The sequence below is a fragment of the Notamacropus eugenii genome, chromosome 4, assembly GCF_028372415.1.
Source record: "Notamacropus eugenii isolate mMacEug1 chromosome 4, mMacEug1.pri_v2, whole genome shotgun sequence".
Classification (NCBI taxonomy): Eukaryota; Metazoa; Chordata; class Mammalia; order Diprotodontia; family Macropodidae; genus Notamacropus; species Notamacropus eugenii.
Window position 1 is genome coordinate 99,775,980 of NC_092875.1, and position 14,588 is coordinate 99,790,567.

Below are 14,588 nucleotides of genomic sequence, written 5' to 3' on the forward strand. Positions count from 1 at the left end.
AAATGGAATGGGGCAAATTATCTCTCATAAAAGAGGCAAACAAAAGACTTTTCACTGGAGGGAAAAAGAAGAGAGGTGAGAGAAAAACATGAAGTTTACTCTCATCACATTCCACTAAAGGAAGAAATAAAATGCACACTCATTTTGGTATGAAAACCTGTCTTACAATACAGGAAAGTGGGGGAGAAGGGGATAAGCAGGGTGGGGGGTAGGATGGAAGGGAGGGCAATGGGAGGAGGGAGCACTTTGAAGTCAGCACTCTTGGGGAGGGATAGGATCCAAAGAGAGAACAGAAGCAATGGGGGGCAGGATAGGATGGAGGGAAATATAGTTAGTCTTACACAACACAACTATTATGGAAGTCATTTGCAAAACTACACAGATATGGCCTATATTGAATTACTTGTCTTCCAAAGGGAATGGGTGGGGAGGGAGGGATGAAGAGAAGTTAGAACTCAAAGTCTTAGGAACAAGTGTCCAGTACTGTTCTTGCTACTAGGAAATAAGAAATACAGGTAAAGGGGTATAGAAAGTTATCTGGCCCTACAGGACAAAAGAGAAGATGGGGACAAGGGAAGGGAGGGATGGTAGAAGAGAGGGCAGACTGGTGATAAGGGCAATTGGAATGCTCAGTGTTTTGGGGTGGGGGAGGGGACAAATGGGGAGAAAATTTGGAACCCAAAATTTTGTGAAAATGAATATTAAAAATTAAATAAATTAATTTAAAAAAAAAGAAAAATGTGTGGTTCAAAACTAGAAAAATATACCAGATGGCCACTGATCTCTGCTTCCCTTTCTTTACCACCAGATTTATTGATTTTCCATCAATATTGCATATCTTAGTACTCACTAGGAAATTTGAACCCTTGCAACATCTCATCTTGTGAATTTTACATCACCTACTCCTCTACCCCACCTCAACCACATGAAAAGTTGTTCATACCCTTGATCTTGTTACCATTTATAAATGCTTCAGTGTTCATAAGCTGAAATTCCTTTGTCTGATCTCAATCTAATGTTGTTCCCACCTCTGTCTGCCTAACAAACCCAAACTTGTTCATCTACATTTTTTATCTAAAATCTTGTTCTTTCTGAGATTATCACCCTTGTACCATACTTCTCCTTTCCTCATCTAGACCCTTTGGTAAACCAATTTACCTCAACACTGTTTTCTTCTCTTGAATAATTCCCTTGATGTCCTTTGTCAGATCACTGATTTCATCCCATCAAGCCTCAGGCATGGATCCCTCCCACCCCTGCTTCGTTGTCTTTTATACATGTACTGTTGAATTAAACTAGAGAAAAACAGAAAAGTATACTGACTGGATCCACTATAAATTTATGTTTCATAACCTCAACTGGGCCCTCACTGCTGCTAAATAATCATTTTATAGTTAATTAATTCACTGTCCCACTTACACAGCAGCTCTTTTCATCCCTCCTCAAAATCCAAATATTCTCTCTCTCCTCACCCTCTCTGCTGAGAACCTTGCCTCATGCTTTACTGAAAAAATGAGGACATTCACTGTGAACTCCCTCTTTTCTCCTCCTCCTCATCTCATATCACTCACATGCTTTTGATGCTACCTCCTACTTAACCTATTTCATACCAAAAGATGGCCCTTTTCCTTTCTAAAGCAAATTTCTGAATAAGGACAAGTGATCCCATTCCATCTCTTATTCTCTATTATATTTCCCCCTTTTGCATCTCACTTTGCCACATTTCCAATCCCTCCCTGTCCACTGACTGGTAACACCTCCTACACAGCCTACCTACATGACCTTGTCTTCCCTATCCACAAAAGCCTTCATTTGATCCATCCTTCCCATCTGGCAGTCATATATCTCTTTTCCCTTTTTTTTTTTTTTGCCTTATATCTTTGAGAAAGCTATTTACAACTCTACTTTCCTGTCACTCTCTTCTTAACTGTAGAATCTAGCTTTTGATCTCACTGTTCAACCAAACTGTTTTCTCCAGTTACCATTGATTTCCTAATTGCCAAATCTAGTGGCCTCTTGTCAGTCCTCATCCTTCTTGTCCTCTCTACATAATTTGCTTAAGGGCTCCTCTTGACCCTCCTAGCTTTGGAGTCATTATCAATAGTAACTGTGGCTGTTTCCCACCCAACCTCATGTCTTTCTTTTTCTTGACCTCGTTAAAGGGGCCATGCCCTGGTTACTTCTTAAACAGGCCTATTCAATGAATGGGCATTGTCTCACACTAAGGGAATACCTGAAAAGTCCTGGGCCTAAAGGGCCCAAAGTCTCCCAGTGCATCCTGGGTCATCTCCAGTCATTCAGAGGAATATCTGGTCACTAGATTCAGATGGGTCTGGAGGAGTACTGAGGCTGGTGACATGCACAGCCCTCCCTAACTCAAAACAAAGTCAAGTGCAAGTCATGTCATCATTTCTCTGATGGCATAGACTTCTTTGGTAATGAAGGACGAACACATATTTTGACACTCTCTTGATATCCTTTTCTCTCTGTTTCAGAATATTGCCCTCTCCTGGGTTCTGCCTATTCACTAGATCACTCCTTCTTACTGTTCTTTGCTGGATTCTCATTCAGATCACATCTACTAACCATGTTTGTCCCCACAGGACTTTATTCTGGGCCCTCTTCTTTTCTCTCAATATATTACTTCATTTGGCCATATTAGATCCCACTTAATTTCCATTTTTATGCTGAAGATTCTGATATCTCTGTTGACCCTCAGTCTTACATATACAACTACCTAGTAGAGATCTCCAAATGGATGTCCTATAGACATCTGAAACTGAACATATCTAAAACTGAACTTATTATCTTTTCCCATAATCTTTCCCCACCTCTTAACTTCACGATTTCTGTTAAGAACATTATCATCTTCCTAGTTCCTCAGGCTCAAAATCCAACTATTGCTGTTCAGTTACATTCAACTCTTCATGAACCCCTTTGATGTTTTCTTAACAAATATAATGGAGTGCTTTGCCATTTTCTTCTCTAGTTCACATTACAGATGAGGAAATTGAGGCAATAGGGTAAAGTGACATTGCTAAGGTCATATAGCAAGTAAGTATCTGAGACCAGATTTGAACTTGGGAATATGAGTATTCCTGACACCAGACCCAGCATCCTATCCACTGTACCACCTAGTTGTCCCTCACAAACCTAGGCATCATGTTTAACTCCATTGTAATTCCTTCCCTCTCCATTTCTAATCTTTGCCAAAGCTTGTTGATTTGAATTTTGTAACATCTCTTGTACATGCCCCCATTCTGTCACATTACAATTACCCAACTATAGGCCCACATCACACTTGGACTATTGTAATAGCCTGTTGTTTCCTCTCCGTGCTGCAAGAGATAGCCTACTAGAGTCCACAGTCCATCCTCCACTCCCTAAAATGCAAGACTGACCATTTTACCCCCTTACTAAGTAAACTACAGTGGCTCCCTGATACTTTCAGCATAAAATGTAAAATATTCTGTTTGACATTCAAAGCCCTTCACAATCTTGAACTGCCCTACCCCAGTAGACACACACATACCTTTCTAGTCCTCTTATATATTATATACCACCATTCTCTCTGCAAATCAATAACACTATTCTTCCTCCTGTACCAGAAACAATCATTCTATCTCTCAATGCCAGACATTTTCCCTAACTTATCATCCCTCCCCAGAATTCTTTCCCTCTGCCTGCTGACTTCCCTGATTTCTTTCAATTTCCAGCTAAAAGCTGGATCCTTTTAGAGAGCCTTTTCCAATCACCCCTTAATTCTAATACCTTTTCCTTTTTTCTTGTCCAATTTGTCTTATATATAGATTGTTTGTACATAGTTGTTGCATGTTTATCTTAAATCAAATTGTGACCTCCATAAGGGCAGGGATCTTCTGTTGTCTTTGTTTGTACCCACCCCCACAGCACATAGTAGGCATTTGATAAATGTTTATTGACACAATGAATATGCATTGGTGTGAGTGTGCGTGTGTGTATGTATCTGTCTTATGATGACATTTGGATTATAAACCTCTCAAAATAACAAATTATGGAAGCTAACTCACTCTAGAGATGGAAAGGAAAGGAAAGGAAAGGAAAGGAAAGGAAAGGAAAGGAAAGGAAAGGAAAGGAAAGGAAAGGAAAGGAAAGGAAAGGAAAGGAAAGGAAAGGAAAGGAAAGGAAAGGAAAGGAAAGGAAAGGAAAGGAAAGGAAAGGAAAGGAAAGGAAAGGAAAGGAGTATGGAGGGAGGAGAGCAAGGGAGAGAGGAAATTCTTACAATCTACTGGTTAGATTTAACATTTATACTGACTGTCCAGTGTTCTTATCCTTATACAGGAACATTTTATTTTCCCTTCGGACCTTGTTGTCCAGATTATCCACAGCCTATCTCTAAACACCATTTCAAAAAAAGCTCCAGGTATACTTTCCTTAAGCTCTCCACCCAAAATCGGTAGAACTTTGTCTTTGTTCCTTCGGCTCAGGATTATTCACCTTTTCTAAAATTTCCAAATCAAAGTATCCATCCTTGACTAATCTTAGAGTATAATATTTCCTTTCCTTTCCTTTCCTTTCTTTTCCTTTCCTTTCCTTTCCTTTCCTTTCCTTTCCTTTCCTTTCCTTTCCTTTCCTTTCCTTTCCTTTCCTTTCCTTTCCTTTCCTTTCCTTTCCTTTCCTTTCCTTTCCTTTCCTTTCCTTTCCTTTCCTTTCCTTTCCTTTCCATTCCTTTGCTTTCCTTTCCCATTAGTACCATAGAAACAACAGCAAGTCCGGAATACATGCTTGCTTTATTTAATTGAATCATCTCATAAAACTTTCTTTTTCCCGTTCTCGTGGCCCTTATATTTTCATTTACATTATAATTGTCTTTTTAGGCAGTTTCATTACATTTATTAGATTATAAACTCAATGAATGACTTAAGCAGAGTAATAAGAAGTAAGCAAGGAAAGGTATATGAAGGCCACGACTTTTACGTGGAACATTGCTATACTAAAAGGTGAAAAGATGTTGACAATTGTATCTCCATTCTCCAGTAACATACATTTTATCCAGACCTTGCTTCAGTCAGCACCTGTGTTCCTCTAAGCTCTGAGGAGAGCAGGGTGATAGCACCTATTGCTAATAGTCTCAGTGAGGGCATTCATCTCTTCTATTTTGAGACTAGCTTTAGGCAGGCAAAAAAAAAAAAAAAAGAAGTTCAGACATGGGGATGGATGTTTCTAAATTGGCTCATATATCAGAAACATCAAGTTGAGTATTTAAGAAGGAAGGAGAGAAAGGGATACAGGTGAGACCCCATTGTACAGCAATGTGGGACTCCTGGAAGTCTAGGTACATATGTAGATATCCTTTCAAGCCTTTGTGTATCCCCATGTCCCTGGAAAGGTCTTGTGTATCATATTGTTTCCAAGTGTCAAATAGCACCAAAAACACTAAAGGGCCAGCTGATCACAACTCCAGGTCACAGCATCAGCGATAGCTACAACCCTGCAATGTCTCTGGACCCCTCCTCTAGTTTTTTGGGGACCTTGGGTCAGAAAATGAGCGTGACTCCACCGGTCAGCAGTCATGGGAGGTTGATACCTGCTTCAAGTGTTTGGTCATGTGCTATAGGAATAGGGAAGACATTTCAGGGAATCTGGGACTTAATGGCATTTCTTAAGTCATAGGCTATGGGTTACTACTTGTCACTGTACTTACAGCTAGGACCACAGGAGTGCCTCCATACACCTTCCCAGCTCTTCCTGAGATCCCTATACAACTTGCTGTATTTTTCCATTCATAATACAGTGTTTCCAGCTTCATTTTGTGTTTTTTCCACCCTGAGAGGAGAAGCAGGGAGAAGCAGGAACAGATTTATTTATATATATATATACATTTTTTTTTTTTTCTCCCTGCATGGGGTGGAGCAGGTTCTCAGCGATAAGAAATGATCTTGCCAGAGGCTGTGGCAATTCTGACTTTCCAACTGCCTCTGTGTGATTTCAGACAGATCAGGCAACCAATGAAGACTTTTTCCTCCTGTCAGTAGAAAAGAATGTTTTTATTCAGGTGCTATAAGGAGAACAAAAGCCAAAGAAGAGACCCTGAAATCAGTTTTTTTCTTGCCCCAAGGAGAGATGAAAACCAATAATAGGAAGAATTTTTGTGACTTCTCTCCAGTTTTAAAGAAAGAAAAATACCTCGCTTTTGCAACATGCTTTGTAATTTAATTAGGTGTTTTCATAACATTATCATGTTTCATCCTTATAAAAACTAAGCAAAGTCATTTTCCTCTGTGAGCTGTGGATTCCTCATCTGTGAAATGATGTAATTGACACATGTAATCATTAAGCTAGGTGATGCAGTGGATAGAGTGTCAGGTCAGGAGTCAGGAAGGTTTGAGTTCAAATCCAGCCTTATATACTTACCAGCTATGTGACCATGGGCAAGTAATTTATTTTTTGCCTTAGTATTTTTTTCATCTGTAAAAATGGGATAATAATAGCACCTAAACCCCAGGGTTGTTGTGAGGATCAAATGAGATAATAAATGTAAAGCACTTAACACAATGCAAGGCATGTAGTAAGTACTACCTAAATGTTGTATAAAAACAAATCATATTACTGCTATTAGCATTTAATCTAACTTTCCATATTTTGTAAGGTTCTATGTCTTAATATTCTATGCACTATGCTGTAACATCCTTTTCAAATCTAAGAATCTGTATTCTACACCTTCATGTTTGTTCTATGTTAAAAGTTTCTTCAAGCGATTTCTCATAATACTCTACGGAGATTTCTTTCATAACATTTTATGTTCTTTCCTGTTCTACTTTTCTATGATTCAAAGAGTCTATGTTAATCACAGTAACAGCTGAAGAATCTGATATTGGCATGGGTGACCTAACTCCTGAGGCATGCTGATAAAAAAAAATTAACAACTGATTGTCTGAAAACAAAAATGTAAGCCAGATACATTTTTACTTTTTCTTCCTAACTTTCAGTCTAGACAATCACTACAACAATGAATCAAGCCCCCATTTGTCACATTTGCTGATTTCCAAGTTGTTAATGCCCACACTGATTATTTAACAATTGGCTGAGCTGTCTCCTGTACACCTCTGCTTAACTCCCAATATAGTAAGAAGAGACATTATTCAAATCCAACTCTTCTGACTAGAGAAGTTTCATATCTCCCACACAGGGGATAGAGTACTGATTTTTGAGTCAGGAAGAATTTACTTCTATTAATGCCTCAAATATTTCCCAGTTGTGTGACCCCAGAGTGGTCACTCAAATACTCCCTTAATTTCCTAATCTGACAAGTGAGAATGATAATAGGCATTATCTCTCTGGATAGTTGTGATCATCAAATTAGGTAACAAATGCAAAACCCTCTACAAAACTAAAAAGTTAAACATACTATTACTATTATTCTAAATTAGCTCCTAATTTTTGACATGATTTTATTTTTTTCCTATTCCTTTATTTTGGATCAAATGCAAATTTTTCTTTTTGGAAATTTAAAGTTCTTTGCAACCTTGCACCAACCTACTGATTATTATTGCTTTCTCTTACTTAATTTTTCAACTAAACTGGTCATCTTCATGTTCCCCACATGAACCATTCCATAGTCTGTCTTTGTGCCTTATCACAGACTTTCCTGTTTCTTGGAATTCACTCCTTCCACATCTCTGCCTCTTAGAATTCCTAATTTTCTTCCAAGCTTAGTTCAAATTCCACCCATTTCATGAGTCCTTTCTAATACCCCATAGTTATTATTGGCTCCACAAGTAAATTATCTTGTATGTATGCTATCTCTCCTCTGATAGATTTTAAAGTCTTTGAGAACAGGGACTCTTTCATTTAGATGTTTGTACTCCAAACAACTAGCCCAGTATATGCCTGGTGCGTGGGAATCACTTACTAAAAACTTATTGATGAATTTAGTGATCTCGATATTGAGATTAGGGCACTACCTAAATGACAAAAAAAGAAACTTACAAAATCACAAAATGTTAGAAATGAATGGAATCTTAAAGAATAAAGCCCAGTAGAGGAGAATTAGAAGGTCCATAAATCAGAGAGTATTGGAACTTAAAAGGACCTTGGAAGAAAAAATATTATACTATAGGATGTAGAATGTTATACATTCTGACAAAACTATTATCTAAATTCAACCCACTTACTTAACAAATAAGGAACAGGTTTAAAATGAAACAGATCACTAGATTGGAAACCATAAGGCTTTGGTTCCAGTCATATAACTAGTTGATTGATTTTAGGTAAGGAATTTAATATTTACAAACCTCTGTTTCTTCGTCTCTCAAATGAGGACTATAATACTCTTATGTTCTCATAAGATTGTTGTGAAGAAAGTGGATTTTATTTTTAATATTATAAACTGAAATAATTAATATTTTTACTATAACTCCCTTGTACTTATAACATTGTAAATTGATATACTTAATATAATTTTTATTATTAATTCTTTTTTTAATTCCACAGAATATTAATTAAATCCATGCAGGTTCTCCTGAAACCAGTCCCTCCAAGCCTTACAGTCTTCTAGTGACCAACATTGTTTCATTAAGTTGGTGGATGTCAACTTGGCAAGGACTGTTCTCCATACTTTTGAGTTTGCTGGGTCACCTTCACAACTGAGGCATTGGAATAATGGTTCAGTGGAGGACTTGTGCTCTTGTTAATGTTTCATTATCATCATGCCTCCTTGTGGGGTGGGAAGTAACCCTGGGTTTGCCAAAACTAAGTCAGAGGACTAAACTTTGAGAAGTCCTACAAAGTTGAAAAGATTCTTGATGAGATAGTGTTTTCTGGGGAGCAGCCCCATATATACAGAGAGACTCACTGCCAGAAGATTGCCCATAAAGTAATGAATTATTTGGCAATAGTAATTATGATATTTAAAGACTTTGTAGTAAGTCATTTAAGAATTGTGTTCTCCCCTCTAACCAAATTATAAAATCTGTTCAAATATAAGTAGTGTTATCAATGTACTCAGAAATGCATAATCACTAAATGTATGAGGTGGATAGGTCCTGAGAGAAAATCTAGTCCAACCAAGACCAAAAAGGAACACTCTACTATAATCTATTCAAAAAGTAGTTCTCCAACTTCTGCCTGTTAGGAAGAAACCATAGTAGAACAAGTTCTGCCTTTGCATTAAGAATTCAAATCCCACCTCTGATACTTTCTACCTATACAAACTTGAGTAAATTACTTAACCCTGGACTTGTCCATCTGTAATATGAGAGAGTTGGACTTGGTGGCTTCTGAGATCTAGATTTATGACCCCATGACCCATCAATGTAGACTATTTCATTTACTCCTCGGACCTGTATCATTATAGGAGTTGATCTTACGCTCATTTAAGATTCTGTCAAATTAAACACCAACTCTGGGAGATTCTAACTAGGTGGAAAGGTATCATGTATTGGCCTAGTGATAGACTGCATTTTCTAGGTGAAGACCATTTTAAGAAATCATTCCTAGAAATTTGACATTGAATTTGACATTTGAATTCATGAAATCATGGAATTAAGTACTGGAAAAGAATGTTAGAGATCCCCTTATCTAATTAGCCCATACCCAGTTTTTACAAGTGAAGTAAATCAGACCTAAAAGGAGAAAAATAAAAGAATCTTGCTCAAAATCATTTAGGTAGCAAATGGAAGAACTAACATATTGACTCAAATCTCTTATCTCAGAATAGTCATGCTTTCAAGTGGTAATAGATGAAATGGATGATGATGATGATGGTGATGATGAAGGTGATGTTTTTAGAGATGGTAGTGGGAGTGATATCATACTCTATAGCATAGGTCTTATAAAACAGTAAGTTAGCCACAGGAAGCCAAGATTACCCTCCCCTTTGCTTATAATTTAATTGTTGTTATTTCCAATTGTATTCCTACACTACCTATCTGAACAGTGGCATTATTCCATCCAAATATATCAATCAAATGTAAAAGAAAAACAAGACAAAATAAAACAAAATGCAGAAATTCTCAGCAGATGGTCCTAATTTGTCAGCTGTGTCATTACCAATCTAGGAGAGTAGAATTTTTTGCACCAGGAGATGATTCTTGAATTATATGTAAATGCACCATTATTGTCCTTAAAACATCATCAGTACTAAGGCACAAAGTGAGTTAATTTCCTTCATTTTGAGGTGTGCCTGTGACATCAAGGATCTGAAAATTTTCACCAATTTTAATCTCAATATTCAGGTCAGGTACATGTTCTATGTAGAGCATAACTTTGTATTAGGAAAATTAAATCAGAAATTTCAATTTATGGAATACCATTAATCCCAAAGCATGTAGGGAAGCAGCAAAATATTCCAGAATAACATCATGACGCTGGAGTACTAGTACTAGCCTGACAATTAGAACAGGAATTAAAATGGAAGGCCCCTTAGAAATCATCTCTTCTAATCCTTTCATTTTACTGGGGAGGAAAAAGGAAACTAAAAAAGAATGTCTAAAGTCACATAAGCATTAACAGAGCTGGGATTTGAATTCATGTCTTCTATATTCAGATCTCATGTTCTTTGCAGACTTCATTCACTATTTTTCTCTGTGAAAGTCAAACATTGGCTTCCTGTTCCATTCAATCTGGATACCAGTCACTCACCTACTCAGTTTATAGGGTTTGGATAAAAGCCAAATAAAAATAATTATCTGGAGGTACTTTGAGGGTGACCTATAAAGTACAATGGAAAGAACACTGGACTTAGGAATTAGGTGATGTGGGTTCTAGTTTCTAGATCTGCTACTGTATGAATGTAATGAAGTCATTTCTGTTATTTTGGCCTGTTTCCCCTTTTGTAGAATGTGGTGTTTGAACTTAATCACTTCTAAGGTCTCTCAAGGCTCTAATCCTGGATCAATTTCTATTCTCGTCTCTGATGTTGATAAGAATCACAGGGTGTTGACAACAAAAACAGCCAGCATTTATTTAACACTCAAAGGTTTGAAAAACATTTTACAATGTTATCTCATCTGTTATTCATAACAACCTCATAAGTGGTTATTAATATATCATTTTATCAAATATTAATATATCATTTTATAAATTAGGGAAGTGAGGCAGAAAGAGTTAAGCAATTTTTCCCTTAACATAAAAGGATTAAGTGCCACAGATGGGATTTGAACCCGGAAATTTTTATTCCAAATCGATCACCTGAATCATGATGCCATCCAACAAATGACTTCATTTAAGGAACTTAATTCCTCGGTCCTTCAGTATTCTCCTCTGTCAAGTGAGAGAATAGGACTAGATCATCTTTAAAATCCTTAAAAGCATTAGTACAGTGTGACTTTTTCGTTACGCTGTCATTTATAAAGATTATTTTTCTTTTGACACAACCTGGATTGGCTTGCAATGCCTGAATTGAGAATACATTTGCTCTTTGCCTCCAGCAAAACAAAATCGACGTTATGCAATGCCTCTCTCTGGAAAAGCATTAATGCATAAACCATAGACAGTGCAGGCTATTTTTGATGAGATTCTTAATCCACAGAGCATGGACATGTAATTGTTAACATTTTCATTTTCATTAGCAGCAGGCCTTGTGTTTAGGGTACTCCAAGAGATGAACATCTGGTGTTAATAATTTCACAACATTCAAAGCTTAACCAAATTACAACCTATTGTTCCAAGCAGATGGGATACAAGATTATATAATATGTGTGTGTATATACATATACATGTAAATATGTACATATATATGAGTGTGTATATGTGTATGTATATGTGTATATATTCATACTATATATGTGTATATATATATATACATAGATTTAAAATACTGCTTGCACAAACACAAACATGCATACACAAAATACCTCCTCGATTATTTCTCTGTAACATGCATCTGGACTCATTTTTCACAATGTATAATGAATTGGCTTTCAACACAAAGCAGCTATTGTGAGCAATCTTTTCATATTTAAACATATTCAGTAATGATTATTCATGTAAACAGGCTTTTTGTAGCTCAAATTAATCCTGGAATTGTTTTGACTGCTGTAAAATCTTTAACTCTGACAGCAGATAAAGCATGCAGTCCCTTTGCTTTAGGGTCTGGAGGAATAAGGAGAGCAGTCATTATCGTGAGGATGATAATAATAATTCAATTTGATAAGCATCTCTTAAGTGCTTATTATGTGCCTGGCACTGCCCTAGTAATGAGGGCATAAGAATGTAAATACATAGAGAAATAATAATGGTAAACAAACGAACAAAAAACTCTGTCTGAAAGATCATATTCTACTTATGGGGTTTACAGCAGGATATATACAGAAGAGTGAATGTACTGCATCAAAAAAGTAAAACAAATTAATTCCCAAGAGACAAAAAAAAAAAGCTAAAAACTGGGAAAGATATTATGTAGGTGGTGGTGCTTAAATGAGCTTGATTGGAAGTCAGGGATTCTAAGTGGGTAGATGCAAAGCCATCAGCATTTATTAAAGGCCTATTGTGTTCTAGTCTCTGTGTTCAGTGCTAAGGATAGAAATTTATCATCTACCTATCCATTCATCCATCTATGTATCGATCTACCTATTTATCATCTATCTGGCTATCTACCTCTCTCTCTCTCTCTCTCTCTCTCTCTCTCTCTCTCTCTCTCTCCAAATTTACCTGTCCTCAACAGATAACAGATTTTAAAATTCAATTAATTAATTAATTAATTTGATTTTGATAAGTTCTTCATTTTTATATTCTAATAGAAAAAACACAAACAGGTATATATAAATCTTATTTAAAAAAACATACAAAGCAAATAAAGAAAACTTCATAGAATGGTCTTATATAAGGTTGTGTTTAAGTTGGATCTGTTAAAAGAAAATTCATAGTTTACTGTGAGCTTGATAAAAAAATAACAAATATTTCAATATACAAAGAAAAAAATTTTTTAAAGTTTTTATATGAAACCATAAAATTCTGTTTTCATTGTTGTTGTCCCATGCTAAATTTAACATGTCATTATCAACTCTGACCTGCTTGTCCATGTTTCTTTTTAAATCTCCTTCTGTTCCCTTGTTTAATTATATATGTGTGTATGAGTGTATGTATATACACATATGTGTGTACACATGCATATGTATGGGTGTTTGTGTATACGTATACACCCATACATATATACACATATAACATATATATTATTTTTCTTTCTTTATGTTTTGTTTCTCTTACATTTCCTAATTTCTCTTAACAAAAAAAAAAAAAAAAGAAAAATCAATTATAAAGCCCTTAAATTTTACAGTTAAGTATAGTCAAGGAAATCAAATTCACCTATTGGTCATGACTCATTGGCACTTCTAGTTTGTCACCTCAGGAGAAGAAAGTGAGGTTGGTGATCTTGCACAGTTCTCCCGTACTCAAATCAAAGTCAACTGCAAGTCATGTCATCGTACTGATGTAGTGGTCCTCTTTGAGAACAAGGAACAAACACAACCTGTGAGTGAGTAGCAGCTGTCCTCCTCCTCCTCCTCTACCTCCTCCTTCTCCTCCTCCTGCTCCTCCAATGTTCTACTCAGGGGAAGGTACACTCCATGACCAAAAGCTATCTTTTTTCCTCTGGGTTTACTGGCTACATTTCTTGCTCAAAGATCAAGCCTTAAACCCAATTCACTCCGGAGCTCAAACACCGGACAGCAAGTCTCTACCCACCTAGCACAGAGTAATAGTAATTACTAAACAATAATTGTTTTTCTTTTACCCAAGAACCCTGAGGATCTTCCCCTCCCAGTTAGATTTTTTTTTTTTTTATTAAAGGGGCCATCTCTTGAGTAACTACTTCAAGAAGCCTATTCATTGAGTGGGTGTATCTCACTCAAAGTGAGAATGTGACAAGACTTTAGTCTGAAAGGGCCAGGGCCTCACATTGCATCCTGGGCCATCTCCAGTAAGTCCTGATGAATATCAGGCCACTGGACCAAGATGGTTCAAGAGAAGAAAGTAAGGTTGGTGACCTTATACAGCCCTCCCTCGCTCAATTCAAAGTCAACTACAAGTCATGTCATCATATTGATGTCATGGTCCTCTTCAAGAACAAAGGACAGACATAGCTTCCTACCTAATGAATAGGCACCTCTTTTTTCTCTAATTTTTTGTTCCAACAAAATATGCAGCAACCCTGGTATAGCAGAGGCAAATATTGAAACCAAGTATATCAACTGGAAAGGTAGATTCCAGTCTCTACAAGTAGTCCAAAAGAAAAGTTCTATAAAATTTAAGAAGAATATCTTGAAGATACCAGCAAATGGACTTTCAAGAGCTGGGAGTTATTCTTTTGCCGCAAATGTTTTGAAATTAAACTTGCATTCTTCTGGATTCAGGATGTACTTCTTCAAGAGTGTTTCATGGAGATTTTGGACTTTGTTTTGTGCTAATTATAGTGCTGAAGTAAATATCCATCGTGCTAGGCATTTATTTCTGTTTGATCATATTGCCAGCCTCATGCTCTAATTCTCGATTTTGTGCCAGAACACTTTCTGCACTCCTGGATTGGCTGAGCACAATCTGCTTAATTCTCTTCCTTCTGTAGTTTGGATGCTACTGATATTATAGTTCTGGAGTAAATGACCAAATTGATC

At 36.7% G+C, this 14,588-nt stretch overlaps 1 pseudogene; it reads left to right on the top strand.

Annotated features, from left to right (window-relative positions):
* The first annotated feature begins 9,724 nt into the window (after window positions 1–9,724).
* The window catches only part of LOC140502288 (zinc finger matrin-type protein 5 pseudogene), a 63,082-nt pseudogene continuing 58,218 nt past the window's right edge, over window positions 9,725–14,588 (top strand).